The 22,968-nt window shown below is 36.7% G+C and overlaps 1 pseudogene; it reads right to left on the bottom strand.

Annotated features, from left to right (window-relative positions):
• Positions 1 to 21,072, bottom strand: part of LOC129474400 (serine/arginine-rich splicing factor 10-like) — a 63,911-nt pseudogene extending 42,839 nt beyond the window's left edge.
• Between the last annotated feature and the right edge of the window lie 1,896 nt (positions 21,073 to 22,968).

Here is a 22,968-nt window from a genome sequence, read left to right as displayed (position 1 = left end):
CTATTGGTCAAAAACAGTCACAAGGATGGGAGAGTGGGGAAGTGAATCCCAGCTCTTGAATGGAGAAGCTACAATGCAGCATTGCAAAGGCTGTGGATACAGGGTGGGTTAAAAAAAAAAATTGAATCATTTGGTCAGGCACAGTGGCTCACACCTGTAATCCCAGCACTTTGGGAGGCCAAGGAGGGAGGATCCCTTGAGCCCCAGAATTCGAGACCAGCCTGTGCAACATAATGAGATTCCTATCTCTACAATATTTTTTTTAAAAAAGACCATTTTTTTTTACCATCAATCTATTACAAACAGGAAGCACTTTAATATGCAGAAAGAAAAAGAAGACAAAGTGTCTACATTCATGGCTGTGGATAAAAAAGACATGAACTCAAAGCTCAGCTTTGCCAGTTTTCAGATGTTGACCTTGGGAAACCTACCTAAACTTCTATAACTCAATTTTCTCATCAGTAAAATGTATGGGAAAAGAGTACTCACCTGGTAGCACTGTTGAGAAAATTAAATTATGTAATCTATGTAAGGCTTTTAGAAAAATGCATTGCCCATTATAAGCTCCCAATAAGGTTGGTCCTGTTAATATTATAAATAAAGATACAGAGTGTATGTTTAAGAAGGTGAGGAGCGTTCTTTGTTGTAGGATGCACTTACAGAGCACAAGTCAAAACCAGCAGTCCTCACTGGAACTAGCATTGGATGGCCATGATGATTAGTGTTTGCATCACCAAAAACCCTGAACCAAGACCAGGAACATCTACAAACTCACCTTGGTTCATACTCCTGCCTAGAGAATGACAGGTAGTGTAGAACATACTTGCCTCAGAGGGATGGGAATCCCATCATGGTTTTGATTCTCACTCTCAAGGCTTTAAAATAGTAAAACAATTTACTTTTCTCCTAAGAACTATCATTTTCTACCAAATAACAATATTACTATGAACACTTACTTTTCTAAATTTTGTATTCTAGAAATGCTAGGTTCACTAGAGATGTAAAGGGGAACTAATTGAGGTGAACAAGAAAGAACATTAGCCTGTGAGTAAAGGAAACTTAAGTTTCCCAGGTGTAAGCAAAAAATGTGAGAATGTTCCAGACCACTAAGAAATGATAAACATAGATATATGACAATCAGAGAAAGTGAAAGAACCTGAACTTATTTTGTAAACCAGAGGGGACAAAGGTGAAAGAGACTTAATGGCCCTGATTATATGGTTTCCAAATTTTTTCTCATCTCTACTTGACAAAATAGTGAAAGCTTGCTTAGTCACAGACTTTCAGAGGTTAAACACAAGGAAGAATTTCTTAACAAGCAGGACTCACTTGACACAAGAATGAATGGCCGGTTGAGTTTGTGAAATATTCTCCAGAGAGTTCTCAGAAAAGGCATGGTTCTCATCCATCTTTGGTTTACCAGTTAGATGTAGCCTCACTGTGCAGTGGAAAAACTGGATTCACTAGTAGAAACAGGGATCTTCCAGGCTCTGATTCTGTGGTGCAGACATTGGTCCATGGACACTGGAAAAACTCAATGATGTCTCCTAAAAATGTGCCTCCCAGAAATCACATTTGGGGCCAAGATTGTGACAAGTGCCTAACATTGTCCAGACTGCAAATAAGCTCGTGGATGTTGATCTTTCCAGTGTTACATGTGAACACTACACTGGCTCACAAATCATCTTGGTGGGAATTCTCCAAGTATGAAGTATGGTGCACCCAGACTCCCTAGAAACACTTCACTCCTTAAACACTTAACTATGAAAAGCTCTGGATATAAGTCTTTAATTCCCTTCTTTTGTTTGAAGAAATACACACATACACACACTCTCTTACATACAATACTGCAATCAGGTTAGTTTTGGCTTTCAAATAACCATGAAACACTTCAAATGAAGATGACTGATCCCTCAAGAGAGTTTTCAGCCCATCTGTTGTCATTGCTTTGATAAAAAATCACCACATCATTTTGTTTTTCTATTTTTTGTTTCATGGTCCTCTTTATCTGTTCATTAATTCCCTGGAAATAAAGGCCTGTCTTTGATATTACAATCACACCTGACTTAGAAAGTTATGCATGGCAGATGCTTTCTTCCTATTAACATACTTGCCACCATTTTATTGCTTACTTTTCACCATGTATATTATTTCTCCAGAACAAAAGGTATGTAATTAGGCTTAATATGTACCAAGTATGCCGTATCTATTGATATCAGTGATAAACAAAGCAGAATGCAATAGGTTAAGAATTATCTCAAAAACAAAATACTATAACAAATAACAAAAATTTGAGATTAGCAATGATATGTTTAAAATTATCTTAGGCTCAAACATTAATTCAAAGTACATAACTGCCCTAGCATTCATTTACTTGATAAAGACTCTGAGGACTTAATTGGCCACAAGCACAACAGTGATGAAGTTGTTAAAAATGCAAATGTTCACTCAGATTACATTAATGGAAATTTAACTTTCCTAGGCAAAAAGGAAAAATGCCTACAATGGACTGAATGTTTTTGTCCCCACAAAATTCACATGCTGAAATCCTAATCACCAATGTGATGGTATTAGAAGGTGGGGCACTTGGGGGGCAATTATGTCATGAGGGTAGAGCCCTCATTAATGGGATGGGTGCCCTTATGAGAGAGACCCCAAAGAGCTCTCTCATTCTCTTTCCACCACGTGGGACTATAAGAGGAAGTAGTCAGTTTGCAACTTGCAAGGGGGCCCTCGCCAAAACTTGACCATGCTGCCAACAATAGAACCTGAAATTTATTTGATGTGCCAGGAGATACAGATAAGATCTATGTGTTTCTGTCTCACTTTCAGCTATGTATGGTCGTGCAGCTTGCTAACGACTGACCAGTAAAATATAAGTGGAAGTGTTGGGGCCTTCTGACATGTTTCCTTTAAAGGATGGCATCAAGACCTTATTCTTTTTTTTCTAAACCCTTCTATCTAGAAATGAAATGTGAAGTTGTAACTTTAGTAGTCAACTTGGACCATGTCATCCCAGGCCTGCATACCTCTAGCCTTTATTTCCATGAGAAAAATGAAACTTTTTATGTCTAAATCATCTACAGCCAAGGGAATTTGCTCTAATACACAGTCATAATCCACTAGGTAAACAGGAATGCCATTGACTGGGAGGGAGAAAGCTAGAGGAGGTCCAGGTAATGAGGAAAAACAGCAAGAGTGAAGCATGGTAAGTTTGAGATGCTTCAAACATAGCCGAGCTGACAGTCATATACACAGGTCTAGAATTCCTAAGATACATACAGATCAAGTGTAGAGATTTGGGATTCACTGACATATAGAGGGTACTTACAATCGTATAAGAAAATACAGCAGATCTATAAGCTTAATGCAAATAAACAAAATCTAGATGGTTTTCCATCAGAAATTGAAAACAGGAGCCTAAAATTCATATGAAAATACAAAGATCCCAGCATAGTCAAAGCAGTCTTGAAAAGAAGAAAAATGTGAGGGTTCCTGATGCTAAACTTAGTACAAAACTACAAAAATAAGATGGCATGATATTGGCACAAAAATAAACATATCAACCAATGGACTCGTATTCAGAGTCCAGAAATAAAATCCTTGCATTTGTGGTCAATTGATTTTTGATAGGGGTACAGAAGAAAATTCGTGAATAAAAGTTAGCAAAAAATAGATCCTAGAAGTGAAGATAAGAGCTAAAACTATGAGACCATTAGAAGAAAATATAGAAGTAAAACTTTTTGACATTGTTAATCAGAAAGACTTAGATATAACACCGTAGGCACAAGAGAAAAAAAGGAACAAAAATAGATAAATCATACTTCATCAAGGCAAATCACATAGATAATAAAGAACTTGTACTCAGAATATACAGAATCTATGACAACTCAATAATAAAAACACAAAAGATGTGCCTGGCATTTCTCCAAAGAAGGCATACAAATGGCCAGTAAGCACATGAAAACATTACTCATTAGGGAAACACAAATCAAAACCACAATGAGTTACCCCGATTTGATTATTACCCAATATATACATATATCAGAACATCACATTGCCCCCATAATTATGTGCATAGTCATAATTTTTATATGCTAATCAAAAATAAAATATAACTTAAAAAACTTTTTAAACTTTTGTTTTTATTTTTGTGGGTACATTGTAGGCATATATATTTATGGGGAACATGAGATGTTTTCATACAGCCATGCAATGTGTAATAATCACATCATGTAAAATGGGGTATCAATTCCCTGAAGTATTTATCTTGAGTGTTACAAACAATGCAATTATACTCTTAGTTATTTTTAAATGTACAATTAAATTATAGTTGACTATAGTCGCTCTATTGTGCTATCAAATACTAGGTCTTATTCATTCTTTCTAACAGTTTTTTGTATCTGATTCACCATCCCCATCTCCTTCCCCGAACCCCAACCTCCCTCTGCCTTTCCCAGTCTCTGATAAGCATCTCTCTGCTCTCTATCTTCATTAGTTCAATTATTTTGATTTTTAGATCCCACAAATAAGTGAGAACATGTGATGTTCATCTTTCTGTGCCTGGCTTACTTCACTTAGCATAATGAGCTCCAGTTCCATCCATGTTATTGCAAATGACAGGATCTCATTTATTATTACTATTATTATTATACTTTAAGTTCTGGGATACATGTGCAGAATGTGCAGGCTTGTTACATAGGTGTACACGTGCCATGGTGGTTTGCTGCACCCGTCAATCCATCATCTACATTAGGTATTTCTCCTAATGTCATCCCTCCCCTAACACCCCACCCACCAACAGGTCCCTGAAGGAGATCGGTCAGGGTGGTGGGAGAAATTACAGGAAAGATGCAAACCTTCTTGGAAGGCCAGGAGGTTTTGCAAAAGCTTCGGAAGGAAATTATGGCTGAAGGCAGCCAAATTCTCTTATCTGGAGCCTGAGAGCAAAGGCTAGGAATGTAACAAGGGAATGTAAAGGAACTGAGCTGGATAAATTTGTTTACTCCTGTCTTCAGAAACCAACCTTTGATCATTTGCATGCAAGACTGCTCTCTACTCAGGGAGTCAACAATGTTAATTACCCACAAATCATGTTTGTTCCAAGCCTTTGTCATTAAATCTGTACTAAATAAAGGTGAACATCATTGGCTTAAAGGGACTGCTAACTGTCTTCGGCCCCTAGTGCCGGCAGTCCCCAGCCCGCTCTTTCACAGTTACCCATGTCTGAGTACTCCTGTCATCTGTTACTTGGCCAGAGCCTGTGGGACAGACTTGGCAGCAGGCCCTGGTGTGTGATGTTCCTCTCCCTGTGTCCATGTGTTTTCATTGTTCAACTCCCACTTATGAGTGAGAATATGCTGTGTTTGGTTTTCTGTTCCTGTGTTACTTTGTGGAGAATGATGGTTTCCAGCTTCATCCATGTCCCTGCAAAGGACATCACCTCATCCTTTTTTATGGCTGCATATTATTCCATGGTGTATATGTGCCACATTTTCTTTATCCAGCCTATCATTGATGGGCATTTGAGTTGGTTCAAAGTCTTTGCTATTGTGAACAATGCTGCAATAAACATAGGTGTGCAGGTGTCTTTATAGTAGAATGATTTATAATCCTTTGGGTATATACCTAGTAATGGGATTGCTGGGTCAAATGATATTTCTAATCCTAGATGCTTGAGGATTTTCCACACTGTCTTCTACAATGGTTGAACTAATTTACACTCCCACCAACAGTGTAAAAGCTTTCCTATTTCTTCACATCCTCTCCAGCATCTATTGTTTCCTGACTTTTTAATGATTGCCATTCTAACTGGCCTGAGATTGTATCACATTGTGGTTTTCATTTGCATTTCTCTAATGACCAGTGATGATGAGCTTTTTTCATATATTTGTTAACCACATAAATGTCTTCTTTTGAGAAGTGTCTGTTCATATACTTTGCCCATTTTTGATGGGGTTGTTTGTTTTTTTTTCTTGTAAATTTGTTTAAGGTCTTTGTAGATTCTGGATATTAGCCCGTTGTCACATGGATAGATTGCAAAAATTCTCTCCCATTCTGTAGGTTGCCTGTTCACTCTGATGATAGTTCCTTTTGCTAAATTGTTCACAAATATTCATCTCAAGAACAATTTTGCTAATTGTTCACAAATATTCATCTCAAGCATTATTCATAATAGCCATAAAGTAGAAACAACCCAAATGTCCTGCAATCGATGAATGGTCAATAAAATGTGTTATATCCATACAATCACATATTGCAATTTTATTCAGCAATAAAAGTAATAAAGTGCTGATACATTCCATAATGTGGTTGAACATTGAAAACATACAAAGTAAAAGAAGTCAGGCATAAAAAATATACAAAAAAAATATATTAAATGATTTTACTTATATGAAAAGTGCAGAATAGGCAAATCTACAGAAACAGAAGTAGAGTAGAGTTTGCCTACAGTTGAGGATTGTGGGTGTAGGAAAGATGGATAGTGATGCTAAATGGATATCAAAGTTTCCTTGTGGGATGATTAAAATGTTCTAAAATTATATAGTGGTGATGGTAGTATAAGTCTGTGAATATGCTAAAAATAATCGAACTATAAATCTGAAGTTGGTGAATTTCATGGTATGTGAATTAAATCTTATATATATATATGTTTTTTCTTTTTTTGAGACCGTGTCTCACTCTGTCACTCAGGCTGGAGTGCAGTGACACGATCTCAGCTCGTTGCAACCTCCGCCTCCCGGGTTCATGTGATTTTCCTGACTCAGCCTCCCAAGTAGCTGGGATTACAGGCATCCGCAGCCACACCCGGCTAATTTTTGTTTTTGGGTAGAGATGGGGTTTCACCGTGTTGGCCATGCTGGTCTCGAACTCCTGACCTCAAGTTATCTGCCAGCCTCGGCCTCCCAAAGTGCTGGGATTACAGGCATGCACTACCGTGCCTGGCCATGAATTAAATCTTAAAGTGTTTAAAAATCAAAAGAGAAGAAGCTGACATTGTTTGTCCATCAGACTGCAAAACCCTACAACCATATCAATGGGCTTATACTTCCTAAGTGTGTAATTCCTCCCTGCCTGGGCCTAGAAGCTCCCTATCTATCCACATTCTTAGCCAGAGGTTTCCTCTTCTTGTCTCATAATACCATTTGCTTGGTTCTCAGAGACCCCAGAGTCTTAACTGTCTCTTTCTGCCTTTCTGTCCCAGCAAATTGTGATCAACTACATAGTAGTGATGGGATTTTATCTCAGGACTTCCAGACATTTTAATCCACATTTCTCTTTGAAATATAATTATCTGTTTGTAAAACATCAATACAAAATTGAAACAAATATTTAATTTATACTACAAACTGGATATATTGGAATAATCGTTTGCATTCAAGTTAATTTATTTTACATGAAATTTAAATGCATCTCCTTCTACCTTCTATCTACAAAAATTTAAAATGCTTATAAATGAATCTTAAATTAAGACTTGCACTACCCTAGGGCTTCTAAACTGACCTTTGTGTCACCTCTGGCCTATACATACCTATGTAGTTATAATGTCCAAGTGCATGGACTTCTACCTCAGCACCCCCTCAATCTGGAACTGCATCAAGATCACATGACTTTTTAAAACACTGATCGCTGGGCCCCACTCTCAGGGATTCTGATTCAGTGTTCTCCAGGTAGAGCCTGAGATTCTGCATTTCTGACTAGTTCCCAGGCAATACTGACGTTGCTATACCCAGACCATACTTGAAGATCAAGGGGCTACAGCACTAGCGCCTGTATCTTATACTCAAGCCTCAGTCAAGGCTTACATTTATCACTCAAAGGAAGCTTCTGTCAAGGCAGTTGTTTAATAATAAGTTCACATATAGCAGTCCATCATGTTTTAATAATCGCATATTACTGCATTACCTTTATATGATATATTTTGGCCTTTTGTCGTTTGACTTTTACAATTACAATAAGGAATGTTACCAATTATAAGATATTGTTTGCAATTTATAACAAAATAGTGCCCTAATAATTCACTTTCAGGTTTTTAGTTCAGTTAATCTTAACACTATAAAACAAGGTTTTTTTTTTAAAAAAAAAGTTAATACATGTAATTATGGTTTCAAATGAGTGGAATTTTCTTGACTTTTTAATCAAAACAAATAATATAAATAAATTGAATGCGGACACATTTAATGAATTAAATGCTATAACTGCTAACCATAAAAGCCAGTAACCAATATCAAACATATCATTATGACCTTACTATTATTATAATATTATCCAGGCTAAATACTTAAGGGAGAAAGGGATAAATAATCCAAGTTAATAAAATGACTGGAAAAGGTAAGATACAAAAGCCAGGTTGAGGGATAGGACTTAAATGGAAGTGATATCATGTGACACTAAGGGAGAAGAGGGGTTAGACATTGAGAAGAGTGGAGCTTATTTGAAATGACCCTCATGGAGAGTAAAAAGAATAAGATGACCATAAATTGTAACAAAATGGCCAGGAAAATGGAACTATTGAGACTGGTGACCAGGAATGTGTAATTCATGAAATAGCATAGCATATCAGCCATGTGGATTTGTTCAGATGTAAACATAAAGATGGCAATTAAATGGGGTCAAAATTAAGATACTACAATGTAAATATGGACAAAGGAGCCAGTGCCAGCTGGGTTACTGGCAAGAATATTATTGCAATAATGAATTTGGGAGCATAAGATTTAAATGGAGGGAAATAAATAAAAAATGAGTGAATTGAAAGAAAGAATGGATGAGGTCTATTGAGAGAGAGAATAATGACAGTGGGTCATGGCTCAAGTTGGACAGAAAATTGGGAAGGAGACAATATTGTGCTTAGAGTATGACTAAGAATTCATGAAAGTTGAGCAGTTCAAGGTCCAGACAAAGTTCAAGGAGTGACTGTGGGAAGGGGCAGCTAAGGCAACTTGGAAGGGATGAGTATAAGGAAAGATATGTGGATGTTAAAGAATTGGGATGAAGAAGAAATCTATGGGCCAGTTGCCCAAGTCTTTGGTAAATGAAACGAGTGACCAAGATCTGGATAGGGGAGAAAACCAGAGGATGGAGAAGGTGCTATGCCAGGATAGCATGAGTTCAAAGTGGCAATGAGAAGCAAGGTGTATACCAATACACCTCCAAACTCAGAGGCACATAGAGCCAGAGAAAAGAAATGTCACTGCTTTAAGAGGCTTACAAGGAAAGAAGTGCCCTTTGAGGAATTACAGGTTATATTCAAGGCAAGGAGGTGGAAGAAACTCCATGGTGAAAAAACCTTTTCCAAACCTAAATAATGTTCTTCTCAAAGTTCCTGAGAGTTCGTCTTTCCCTGCAACCCTATTCATATGTACCTCATTTAGTCCTTATTCAGCCTCTCTCACTCTCTCACATCCCTAATGATCACATATTAATCTCTGTGGGCTTTTTCGTGATTGTTTTGTCCAATTTTATCTGGTATTAGTATTTTTTCATCACATGCCCATCTGAAGATGTTGTCTTCTTTCTTAACCTAAGTACAGAAATCGGATCATGCCCTCAACAGAGTGATTCCACTAGAACTGCTGCTGCTGATCCAGCTGCCTTCTACTGAGTTGAGTTAGAAAAATATAATAAAATAAATGCAGAGTCCAAACAAAGGGCAAAAAGAAACCCAGGACCCACTCTGACTTACGCAGCTATTAGCATGTCTCTCAGAAAGGTCTTTTTGAACCAAATACCAAAACCCTGAGTTCTTTTGCACAGCTTGTAAGCAAATGTTAGCGTGTGGATTCAATTTACATCTTCCTCACAAAGAAAGAAAATAGGTTGTGAGGCAGAGGAGAGAGAATAACAAAGATTTATTTTGTAGAAATGGAATCACCACTGCATGGTTAGAGATGGACTTGACTGATGAGTTTTCCGTGATAGCCTCCCAGCACTTAATCTTAGCCAAATATTAATGTGCTGAATTTATTACAGTTGAGCTCTGAAATTAAAAATGACCATCTGTGGCACATGTGTGTGGTACGTAGAACAGTAATATATTGTAGGCCAGCCCAACACGATGCAAAGGATATCGTGATTGTGACAAGGTGGGAAAACCCACTCAGACACCAAGACAGCTCAGTGAATCTAGTGGACACTGGTGTTGGTCCTCTCTGCAGGTATCTGCTTTCTGAAACAAGGCACAACATATATGAGATATTTATTGATAAATTCCTTCAACATACCTCTATAACAGATGGTGCGCTCTAAATCTGGAAATGCAGTTTGCTTCACTGAAACAGAGCAATCAATTGAACAACACCAAATTCTAGAGGAAAAGATCACAAGTGTCAGACAAAAAGAAAGTGGTTTTTGTTATTGTTGTTTTGTTTTGTGGAGATCAACACCGTAATGAAGCTCAACATTGCAAAGTTGGCCCTCTAGAATTTTCACGTGAATGTCAGGATTGCAAAAAATGATGAGTTCGTGTCCTTTGTAGGGACATGGATGAAACTGGAAAACATCATTCTCAGTAAACTATCGCAAGGACAAAAAACCAAACACCGCATGTTCTCACTCATAGGTGGGAATTGAACAATGAGAACTCATGGACACAGGAAGGGGAACATCACGCTCCGGGGACTGTTGTGGGGTGGGGGGAAGGGGGAGGGACAGCATTAGGAGATACACCTAATGCTAAATGACGAATTAATGGGTGCAGGAAATCAACATGGCACATGGATACATATGTAACAAACCTGCACATTGTGCACATGTACCCTAAAACCCTAAAGTATAATAAAAAAAAAAAAAAAAAAAAAAAAAAAAAAAAAAAAAAGAAAATATTTCATACTTTGAAAGAAATTAAGATTGAAACAATGAGCAATGAGATCTTTTTATTCCTAAAATGTGCAAGCTATTGATACAGGTTAAGAGGAATGGCCATTTTCATGCAATATGGTATGAAATGTTTTCAAATATCAATTTGTCTAGAAAATGATAAAACTTAGAAATGTGTTTTCATGTTTATTTATTCATTTAGCAAATAATTTATTGAGTGATTATTATGTGCCAAGCACTTTGTAAAATATCTACTTCTCACAGTGGTTATGATCTATAAGACAAGATACACATTACAAAAAAGTAGGCATACTAATAAAGTAAACAATGTAAAGCTGCCATTTTGGCAAGCTCTGAGAAAGATTTATGTGGACTTAAAAGTGCCTATAATAAAGGTAAATTGGGCAGTCCCAGAATTTTGGCAAAATTTTCTAGGGTGCAGTGAGCTTTAAAGAATTGAGTAAGTAAATGTTTACTAGTAAAGGAAGGGAAGTGGCAGGCAAATGTAATAATATGTACAAATAACCTAAGGAAGGAAAAGCAATGAAGCATGTAAAGATCAGTGTATCAGTCAGGGTAAGCCATGTTATGTTGCAGTAACAAACAAGCCTAACATTTCAGTGATTTAAACTACCAAAATTTTTCTTTCTTTCTCCCTTCCTTCCTTCTTTCCTTCCTTCCTTCCTTCCTTCCTTCCTTCCTTCCTTCCTTCCTTCCTCCCTTCCTTCTCTGCAGGTATCTTAGTGTATGACTACCCCTCCCTCCCTCTCTCTCTCTCTCTTTCTCTTTCTTTCTTTCTTTCTTTCTATCTTTCTTTCTTTCTTTCTTCTTTCTTTCTTTCTTTCTTCTTTCTTCTTTCTCTGTCTTTCTTTCTTTCTTTCTTTCTTTCTTTCTTTCTTTCTTTCTTTCTTTCCCTTTCTTTCTTTCTTTCTTTCTTTCTTTCTTTCTTTCTTTCTTTCTTTCTTTCCTTCCTTCCTTCCTTCCTTCCTTCCTTCCTTCCTTCTTTCTTTTCTTTGAGAAAGAGTTTCACACTCATCACCCAGGCTGCCGTGCAATGACACGATCTCAGCTCACTGCAATCTCCACCTCCCAGGTTCAGGTGATTCCCCTGCCTCAGCCTCCTGAGTAGCTGGCATTACAGGTGTGTGCCACCACACTTAACTAATTTTTGTAGTTTTAGTAGAGACAGGGTTTTACCAGGTTGGTCAGGCTGGTCTCGAACTCCTGACCTCAGGTGATTTGCTCTCCTCAGCCTCCCAAAGTGCTAGGATTACAGGCATGAACCACCATGTCTGGCCCAAAGTTTTATTTTGTACTCACGTTTTATAGCAATTGTGAATTGACATTGCTCTAATCAGCTCTACTCCTCATTCCTCTCACTCTGGATCCATTTGATAAATCAGCCTCTGTCTGGAATATTATCAGTCACAATGGTAAGAGGAAAAGGCTAAAAGGCCTAAAGGTCATTATGTTAAGTGAAATAAGCCAGGAACAGACATACAAACATTGCATATTTTCACTTATTTGTGAGATCTAAAAATTAAAACAATTGAGCTCGTGGAGATAGAGAGTAGAAGAGTGATTATTAGAGGCTGGGAAGGGTAGTGAGGGTGTGGGGGAAGTAGGGATGGTTAATGGGTACAAAAAGGAATTAGAAAGAAAAAATAAGATGTAGCATTGAATAGTACAACAGGGTGACTATAGTCAAAAATAATTTAATTGTGCATTTTAAAATAACTAAAAGAGCATAACTGGATTGTTTAAAAGATAAATACCTGAGAGGATGGATGCCCATTTACCATGAAGTGATTATTACGAATTGTGTGCCTGTATCAAACTATCTTATACTCCGTAAATAAATACATCTACTATGTAACTAAAAAAAAATAATTTTTTAAATAATAATGAGACTAGTCATGGGAATTCAACAAAAGGGCCCAGGAAATGTACTCCTACTAGGTGCCCAGCTGGAAGAAAGCCAAACTCTCAATGAATAGACTAATCATATGTCCAGTGTGGCTGGAACTGAGTGGAGGAAATATGAGCCCAAGTGAGAAAACCTGACTTTATTCCGTAGCCAATGTGAAGTCACTGAAGGCTTTACACTTTCAAGAATTTTTCCTGAGAAGAAAAATTACGTAGTTTTGTAACATTTAATTTACAAGCTGGTTTATCATAGTAGTGTTTATTAACTTTTTCAAATGGCCAATAAACCTAAGTATTCAACAGGAAGTCTTACTCAAAAGTCAGTTGCTGTATCTATAATAAAATAGGCTATAACTAGAAGTAATGGGCTTACAAAAATGTGACATGAAAAACATATATTAACTGAAAAAGTATGCATAAAATACAGTATAAAATAAGATCTACTTAATTTATCTACTCAATATTTTTAATATTTTAAATATACATTTAACATATGTCAACAAAACTCTTAGAAGTACTATATAGACTAGATATATTTTATCAGTAATTATTTAAGCTAGAATCATGATGTGCTTGGGTTTTACTTTTGTTGCTGTCATTTTGTTATAACCTGTGCTTTATTTACATCTAATTTTCTACAAAGAATGTTATTCCTTATTAGCAGAAATTTTTTAACTGGCCAGGACTCTATTTGTGATCATTAAAAAATAGATACCTTTTCTCGTTTCTTTTTCCATTAGAAAACATGACTGCACTTTCTGTAGTCGCTTGTAAATTGCATAAAAGTTATCAACATGTTGTTTTTCTTCTTGTTTCAAGTCATCTGAACACTGAAAATTGTGTATACATTAGCACTAGCTCAGACGTAAGAGGAAGTTTAACATCTATTCTCATCTTTTCAATTGCCTCTTGCCATGAGCGGCCCCACAACTCAGGTTCCAGATCCATAATTGTTACTCTGAGACAGTGAAATGGCAAATTTTTACCCGTCCAAAATAACCCAGTATTTTTCAGATCACAATTCTAGAGACCAGTCAAACACTCCAAATTTATCAAGCGATAATGACCTCAGGAGAATCTTCCCTGCCTTCTCTTTTTCGACATTCTTTTGATTATGGTAAAGTATGGTCATAACCACCAGTAACAATTCAAGAATAACACAGGATATATGTCACTGATGCTTTAATAAGAGCATATATATTGCTGAAAAACAGGCTGCCTTATTGAATATTCTTACTCCATCACTGGACATTTTACAGCAGTAAATTCTCTGATTTTTCAAGAAAACATTGGACGCAAAAACTCAAACCATATTCAGCTCCTTTTCAGCTGCCAAAAAAATAAATAATCTAGCCGGACTTTGCAGACATTGGCCAAATGTTGGCCTGAACTCTGAGCGTATACCTGGATGGGTTGATACATCTGGCACAATTGGGTTACCACAAACCGGGCTGTACATGAAAGGTCTGAAGAAGTTTAAAATTAGCCTGAGGTAGAAGTATTCCACCAGAAAGAGTATTGGTGAAGAGGAAGATTTGGACTTCTTGCAGCGATTGTTTTGTAGCTTTGTCGCAAATGAGTATGTTTTTGTTCTTTAAAGGGGAAAAAAAGTTAAAGAATGAGATAAGAGTCTCATTACAATCCTTGAAAACCAGCATGTTGTTTATCCAAATTACCTATTTGTGAGTTCCCATCCATGAGGCCACTGATAAGTGCCATTTAGATCTCATGACTCTTCACCGTACTTTGTATATCAAGGGTTAGTTCTAATTAAGGTAATATTTTATAATAAAAAATTATTATTATTTGTTTCTTCTGTTGAGCTATAGCTGGTGCTTTTTCTCACCAAAAGTTCTCCTATTTTGATCTAGTGAATGGAAGTAGGATTTGAAATAAAATTAAGGTCAAAATATGGAAAGTATTTACTGTGCAAGTGGCAGATTATACTTTTTCAACAAAATCTTCTTTGAAAGTACTGGCCAATTCCTCCTTGACAGGTACAAGTAAAGCGGCAGCCAGGAGTTCTGGGAAATATTCTGCAAAATATGTCCAAAAAAGCACCAATCAATGTAAAAGAAGTTAATTAAAATTTGAGTCAATAAGAAAAATAAATTGTGGAAAAGGCAAGTCATCAATCACTATTTCTATTTTCTTCATCTCAAGAGAAGATAAAAAGAGCAGAGGAAAATACCAAGAAAGGATTCAAGTCCAATTAACTCCACCAAATATTTATTTAGAGGCTACTCTGTAAAAACATAGATGTTCTTCCTCAAGTGAGAAAAAATCTATGATAAACAAAGTCCTTTTACTAGAATCTCTAAAGCGTAATTAGAAATAGATGAATCTCCGGTGACTCACACCCGTAATCTCAGCACTTTGGGAGGCTGAGGTGGGTGGATCATGAGGTCAGGAGGTCGAGACCATCCTGGCTAACACGGTGAAACCCTATCTCTACTAAAAATACAAAAAAAATTAGCCAGGCATGGTAGCAGCACCTGTAGTCCCAGCTACTTGGGAGGCAGAGGCAGGAGAATGATGTGAACCCGGGAGGTGGAGCTCGTAGTGAGCCAAGATCGCGCCACTGCACTCCAGGCTGGGCGACAGAGAAAGACTCCGTCTCAAAAAAAAAAAAAAAAAAATAGGTGAATCTCAGCGATGTGATAAGAGTGGGGAGATCGTCAGCACCTCCTAGGGACATCAAGACAAATCCCGGTTGGGCTGGTGTCAGATGCTATTAAGAAGTAGAAAAAAGGCTAAAACCTAGTTACAGTAGCAGAAGTAGTGTTAGGGTATGGCCAGGGTGGGTTATCAGGAGAACCCAAGGCCACATCAAACTCTACTGGGCAGATGAGAGCAACAGTCAGGTATGAATCAAGGCCCTTAGAAGTTATCAAGATGAGTAGTACCGGAAACCGGCGTATATATACTGTCTTTGGTGGTTGTTGGAATTGAGATTCTGCGAAGAGTTAGGTCTCCATCTGGATGAGCACAACTTCATAAGGCACAACACTCCAAGTTTATCTGTCACCAAACACAGGGATTAAATTTAAATATTTATTTCCAATAGATATTTCTACCCAACAAGGCAAGTGTAGAAGCCTCCATTGTCTGAGCTTGTCAATTGCATGCCTGCTCTTATCATGGCCTTACCACTGGCCTAAAGCGGCTGAACTCTCCTGATTTATGTATTTATATTCATAATTTCCAATAAATTTCTTTAGCTTTGCATTTCTCCTAACATCCTGTATATGTGTGTATAAAATTAAACTAAAAATCCTTTGTGATAGTATCAATGAATAATGTCAAGAAAGCTCGGATATTAACCCCAAACTTTTAGAAGATAACATCTACATTCCCTATTTCCCTTAAAACCCTTACCATCAGTAATTAACATAAAATCAGAGACTTCAAGCTGGAAGTTAAGAGGTCATCTGTGGCAGTTTTATTAAATGTCCACAAATTTTGGACACTCTATCCTTCGAAAGTGGGATTACATCTCTCTTTCATCCATCTATGTGGGCTTCTGACTCACTTGCAAATGGTCTAAAGAGGTAGCACAACTTCTGAGGCTATATCATAGTGGGTAACACAGCTTCTGTCTTGAGCGCTGGGACACGTGCTTTTACTTATATCCATGAGCTTACATATAAGAACCCCAAGTATCCTGAAGGAACTATAATGGGCAGAAGTTGAGGACACAGAGAAAAATCACATATACACGCTCCAGTGGCAGCCCCAGCTAATCTCTCAGCCAAGTGCCAGGAAAACCTGAGTGAGGTACCTTGGACATTCAGTCCAGTAAGCCTTCTTTATATGGTTGCAACTACAGTCAACATATAGCTGCAACTGCATGAGACACACCAAGTGAGAACTACCCAGGCAAACCCTTCTGAATTCCTGACCCATAAAAGCTAAGGCAAAATAAATTTTTAAGCCTATACATTTAGAAGTAATTTGTTATGCAGTGATAGATAACTAACTGACATACCATCTAATCCAAGTCCCTACTCTGGGATGAATCTTTTGGATTAAATGACTCTAGAGCAAGGTATCTCCCTTCACATTAGCCATGAACCAATAGTTTTGGACAACACAATTTTGTTCCTCATGTTAGATCAAAATCTTCATTTCTCTAACTTTAAACCAATATCCTAGATTAGCATTCTCTGGCTTCTTAAACATGAAAGCTTGCCACGTAGACAAAAGCACTCTGTAAATATCTCCTTGGTCTTTTCTCCTAAAGGAAAACAATACCCTTTTACTTTTGGCCTTTCCTCAAAAGATAGAATTTTCAAAATTCTGTGTGTCTTTTTCTGAACATATTCCAATTGGAGAAGTCTTAAAATATAATGTAACGAGTTTGACACTTCATCCCATAAATCATCTCACAGAATTTGGTGAAATTGTGTTTTCTATGGCCTCTATTGTGCTAGACACAATATTTCATTAATGCAACCCAAGATTGTGCTAGTCTATTTTTTGAACAGCCACATCATACCATTGGCTTATTTTATGGTTGTCATCAAATGGAAATCCCAGACCTCTGCCATCTGTACTGTGGCCAAACAAGCTCACTCAGGCAGCTGACTTTCTGAACCTAAACAGAACTTGAAACTTGTTTCTGCTTAATCTCATTTCAATGATTTTGGCTCAGTGTGTTGCTGTCAGTTGATGACTTTTATTCTTGAGTCTGTCACTTATAATTTTAGCCATCTATGCATCCTCACATCTAAAACTCTATCAAAATTATCCAGAGAAATACTGAGTCAACAGGGCTAAGAGTATAGCCAGTCAAACTCCATTAGAAAATTACAGAGCCATTTGCCAAAACATAGCAGGCATATGTTTAGACACTAAATACCAACACTTCTATCATTCAATCTACTATTTACATATGATGTTCTTGCAAAAAATACTGTCACCTGCATTGACGTAATTGAAACAATTGGTATATATTTTATGCATGGAATTTTCTGTTCTCCAGAGATTCTTACAAAATGAGAAATCATGAGAATTTGGCATGATTTGTCTTGAACAAATGCATGCTAGCTCCTTGAGATTAGCTGTATTATTTTCCAAAGGTTCATAAATCACATGCATGATAATCTATTCTAGAATATTGTATTAAGCTAAAAAAAGAAAAGACAGTAATCCTGATGATAAGTCATCATCGCCATTTTTGAAAGCCAATACATAATTTTTATAGTTCAGATTTCTATCAGAAATCTTCTCTGATACTTCTTAAAAATTAGCAGGTAGTTATCTTACACTAATAGATACTAAATATTTATTGAATGAATGAACTAATTAATAAATGAATGAAAAGATATATGAATCATTCCATTATCCTGCCTTATTTTCTTCATTTCGACATATCACCCTATGGAAGTAATCTATTGTTCACTTTATTTGGAATTCTCTATCTACCCCTGCTCATGAGTATAGACCTTGATCTATCTCAATAATGTATTCACAGTGCCTAAAATATAGCCCAAGGCATAATATACTCACTGCGTGGAGACATGTTAAATTAAGGAAAAATAATTTAATCCAGCTAGGGCTTAGGTCTCAAACTCTCTCATTACTCAATAGTTTTTTGCCATATTCATTCTACTTCTTCCAGTTACAAAAATCTTTTCCTTAATGAAGGAGACTCACAATAGGAGTTCCATTTTCTTTCTGTCATTTGTTAATATATTTCCAAGAAACACTTAATTTATTCTTATTCTTATGCCAAATATTCTTTCAAAACTGATGCTTTAATTTAAGTTCCCATACAAGCAATTTATTTTGGAGGTGACTCCAGGCAGGAAACACTGGGAAGGAAGTTCAGGAAACATGACAGGCAAAAGAAGAATGAAGAGTTTAACTCTTCCATCCAGAACATTCAGAATGCCTCCCTGAATCTTCAGAATTGAAGTAGTCATTCAGATAGACCTCAAGAGGTTGGTGGCGTGACAAATGTTTCAGTGACTTCACATTCAAGCATTTTCCCCACTTTTCCAAACCAAAGTTATGTTCTCCCCATCAGCACCATAGGGAAGACTGACTTCTCCCCAGCAGATTCACGTACATTTAGGTGAACCATCTGTATACATCTGACTCTTATTTCAAATAGAAAGATTCTCATTGTAATCTTTTACATCTATTATTTTTCCCATTTTGCCATTGACTCATTATTTGTCGAAGAAATTCTTCTAGAATTAGTATGCTAAAATTAGAATATTAATATATGATAAATCTATATCAAATGTTCTAAAAACTTCATAATTATAAGTAACTATGTTACTCTTGTGTAAAATAAGCTTCAGACATTTCACAGCACGAAATATAATTACTGTTCTTCTATTTTAAATGAAAAAATAATTTCAAGGTACTATTATAATATATGCTTATTTTAATAAAAGTGTGTGCATATGTGTGAGTGTATGTGTGTGTAAACATAATTGGTATAGATGGTAGAATTTTGAGTGTTTTTTCTACTTTTTTGTGATACTATAAAAGTTATTTATTTACTATACACAGAACATGTCCATGGCCCCTATAAAATGTACATGTAAATCACTAAAAAGTATAATTTGGTGAACATTTTCTCAATTACAGTACATACTTAATCAGTTGGGATAACAGCTCTCTGTCTGCCTCAAAATAATCGAATTATAGCACCCAGTCTTCTTTATATCTAATGCAAAGTTAAGTACTTATTTTGGGGGTTATTTCCTAGTATATGTTTGGTGAGGCAGAGTAAACAATTTAACTCTAGTATATTACAGTCACTGCACAATAAACCAGATTATTACAGATTAAAACAAATCATTTTTTCATTATTTATACTAATGGGATCAAAGAAATGTGGGGTACTTTTAAATGGCAGATAACCACACAATTACTTATCTTTGATAGTATATTGGGTTCTATAATTACATTAGGATATGAATGATGAAAAATACTGTTATGAATAATACACCTCAAACAAAACAACGAGGCCACACTGTAATGATTCACTAGATTGTGCTCAGCAGACATTTACTGAATAAGGGATTATCTACTTTTCTCCTCAATTATCCAGTGCAATGTTTTGCCCACAGTAAGGGCTCAATAAATATTTGCTGAACATACTGACCAGGAAAGAGGCGAGAAGAGATGGGCCCTCTTAGCTGGATATTAAATATAATTGGAATTTACCTGGGAAGCAGAGTAGTTAGGAAGATGTAAATTGCATGTGGTGTAAAAGTAAATAAACGCAGATGCCAACACAGCAAATGATTAAGCAGAAACACTGGCACCAAAATAAACAAACGCAAGATTTGCCAATAATGGCAAAAATTGAACTTTCATATTGGACCATACTTTTTCCCACTAAATTCAGTTTGAGACAGACCAACAGAGGCACTGTAAGACACTATGACTCTCTTCCTTGATATTCAGACATCCTAGTTTCCAATAATTTATTATGGACCCCCATTAGCCATGAATCAGTATAAACCTATTCATATTGAGGAATTAGTTTCCACAAGTACAAAGTTGAATTTCCTTTTACTTGTCCTAAAATGCTTACTTTCAAATTTGAAAGGACTTCAATTATTCCATGTAGTTTTCGATAACATTTTTGTATCTTTTCTGACCACAGTCAAAATAGTCGTGCAGTCATCATACTGCAGCACCTTCCACCCACCCTTTGGTCGCTTGAACTGCCTTTCTTTGGTTCTTTTTCTGCTTTCAGATCTTTCTTTAAGTGTAGTAAGCAGAACTCTACTGGGTATTCCAGCTGCAGTTTCATCTGTCATTGTTGGAATGGCTTCTGCTATGCCATGGTCTTCCAGTCAGTCTATTTCTAGATACAATCTTCTAAACTGTTATGAAAAGACAGACTTCTTGATCTTCTTTCATAACTTCAGCTTCTAGAACGCCTGTATCTGTCATAATCATCATAGTGTGAAGAACTGTACACATTCCTCCCTTCCTTGGCTTTCATTTGATTTGGTGTCTTCCAGTGCCCTGGACAAACTGTATTTCAATCTGCCGTCCACAAATCCATTTTCTGTCCAAATTATGTAAAGCATCTTCAGCATCACAAACATCCTCAAGTTGACCATAAGCAAATCTTGGACGGCGAGTGCAGAAATCAAGTGGAACATACACATCAACTATAGGACCATAACGACCAAATTCACACTGTAAATCTTCAGACCTGGTGTCATCAGCCATGTTCCTGACGAGCAGAGACGTGTTAGGGGGACACAGGTAGCAAGACATGGAGGCGTCGTGACTTGGCTGGGCACACTAATGGGCTCAGCAAACCAACTGCAGCTCTGGCGGCCAAGCGTCAGACACACACAGCCCAGAGGGCTCCACCATGGCAATCCGCCTCTTCTCCTGAGACTTCACTCCCGGCTCCTACCTCCACGCAGTAATTATCTATGTGTCTGGTTTTCTTTTTCTAAAATAAAAGCAAATTATTTTGTAACAAGCAAAAAGTATCGGCAATTGGTATAAGCAAATGTCCAAAACAAGAAAGCAGGTACCTTTTTTCTGTACCCTAATTTTGAGCATTTGTGCTGATTAAATACAAAAAATATAAATATTAGTGATTAAGTAAACCTGATAAATTCACTTGATTCAAACATAATAATTGATATTAATAGTTATCATTGTTTTCATTATCATTATCACACCATCATAAGTAAGTTACAACAATAAAATATTAGAAAAAATATTAGAAACTATAAGCAGATTATGTTGGTGGTAGATTATACTACTATAAGATTATGTATCTTATAGTAGTATCTAGTCACTTTTTATAAGATGAGCAAAAGAAATAAGATGGCAACTGGCAGGGAAAAAATGTTTTTGAAAAACACGTCATCAAGTAGCTATCACAGAGATAATTGTGCTTTGACAATACCTTAAAGTTCCTCTCAAATTCTAGTACAAAAGTTTTTGTTGTTACAGAGCCTGAATTCAGTTACATCTTGGATATATACAATACTATAGAATCTGTTTCTTTGTTGTTTGTCATCCATCACTCCAAATGACACATATTTGGGGGTAAAATAGGAAGACTTTTAATTCACTATTCCAGAGATAAACTGTTCCCCTTACTGAGTTTTCCACTTCTCAGTTCATAACTTTACAAACTAGAGCAGAATATTTTTGCCATGTCTATAATCTTCCCCAAAAATGTATAGAATTATCCTATCAATATGGTAGCCATAATTTCAAATTTAATAAAATTAAAATTTCAGTTTAGCAATTGCACTAGGCAGATTTCCAGTGCTCAGTAGCCGACTATAGCTAGTGGCTACCATAATCAGGGGAACATTTTTATAATTCAGAGAGTTCTATTGGATAGTGCTGAATTGTATATCAAATGCTGTCCAGTTACTTGTTAAAACCTAATTTAAAGCTAAGGTTTTAATAACAGTGTAGTTTTGCCATAACCTTTAATATTTGGCTTACAAGGTAGCTGATGTAATTTAAGGTGAATTAAATGCAACTTGTTGCTAAAATATTCCACTCTGTTGCCACACTCTAGAAGTTATCTACAAATATACTCAAAAACAGGCTGCTTTACTGGGTAACCAGGGTTTGAATTAGCCCTGCAGCATTATTTATTGCTGTGTAAGGAATCATTCCAAAATTTAATAGTATGAAAAGGCAATAGTCATTAATTATCTCCTATGATCTCTATAGGCCAAGAATTCAGGAGCAGCTAAATTGAGCAGTTCTGGCTCAGAATCTCTCATGAGGTTGCAGTCAGATGCCAGCTGGGGCTTAGCCATCTGAAGACTCAGTGGTGCTGGATGATCCATTTCTAAGGTGGCTCACACAAATGGCAAATTGGCTCCTCTCCATGGGACTTCTTGAGTGTTTTCATAACATGGCTAGCTTCTGGAAGAGCTAGTAATCCCAAATACTAAAGCAAAAGCTGTTATACCTTCTACGACCTAGCTTTGGATGTCTCATACCATCACTTCTACCATATTCTATTGGTCACACAGGTCAGCCCCAAGTGATTCAGTGTGGTGAGAAGCACACAAGGACATGAGTATCAGGGCACAATTGTCAATGGAGGCCATCTTGGAGGCCAACTACTACCCTACACTCAGCCCACAGTGTTTCTTGCTAGAGTACAGGGGTTAAGCACAAAGAATGAAAAACATTACCAAGGAATTTAGTCACACTGTCTCGTGCCTGAACATAGATTTGTCTAGTGATTCCCCAAAG

This window comes from Symphalangus syndactylus, chromosome 24, assembly GCF_028878055.3.
Source record: "Symphalangus syndactylus isolate Jambi chromosome 24, NHGRI_mSymSyn1-v2.1_pri, whole genome shotgun sequence".
Classification (NCBI taxonomy): Eukaryota; Metazoa; Chordata; class Mammalia; order Primates; family Hylobatidae; genus Symphalangus; species Symphalangus syndactylus.
Note: the sequence above shows the minus strand (reverse complement) of the source record. Positions and strands in the feature narration are given on the sequence as shown.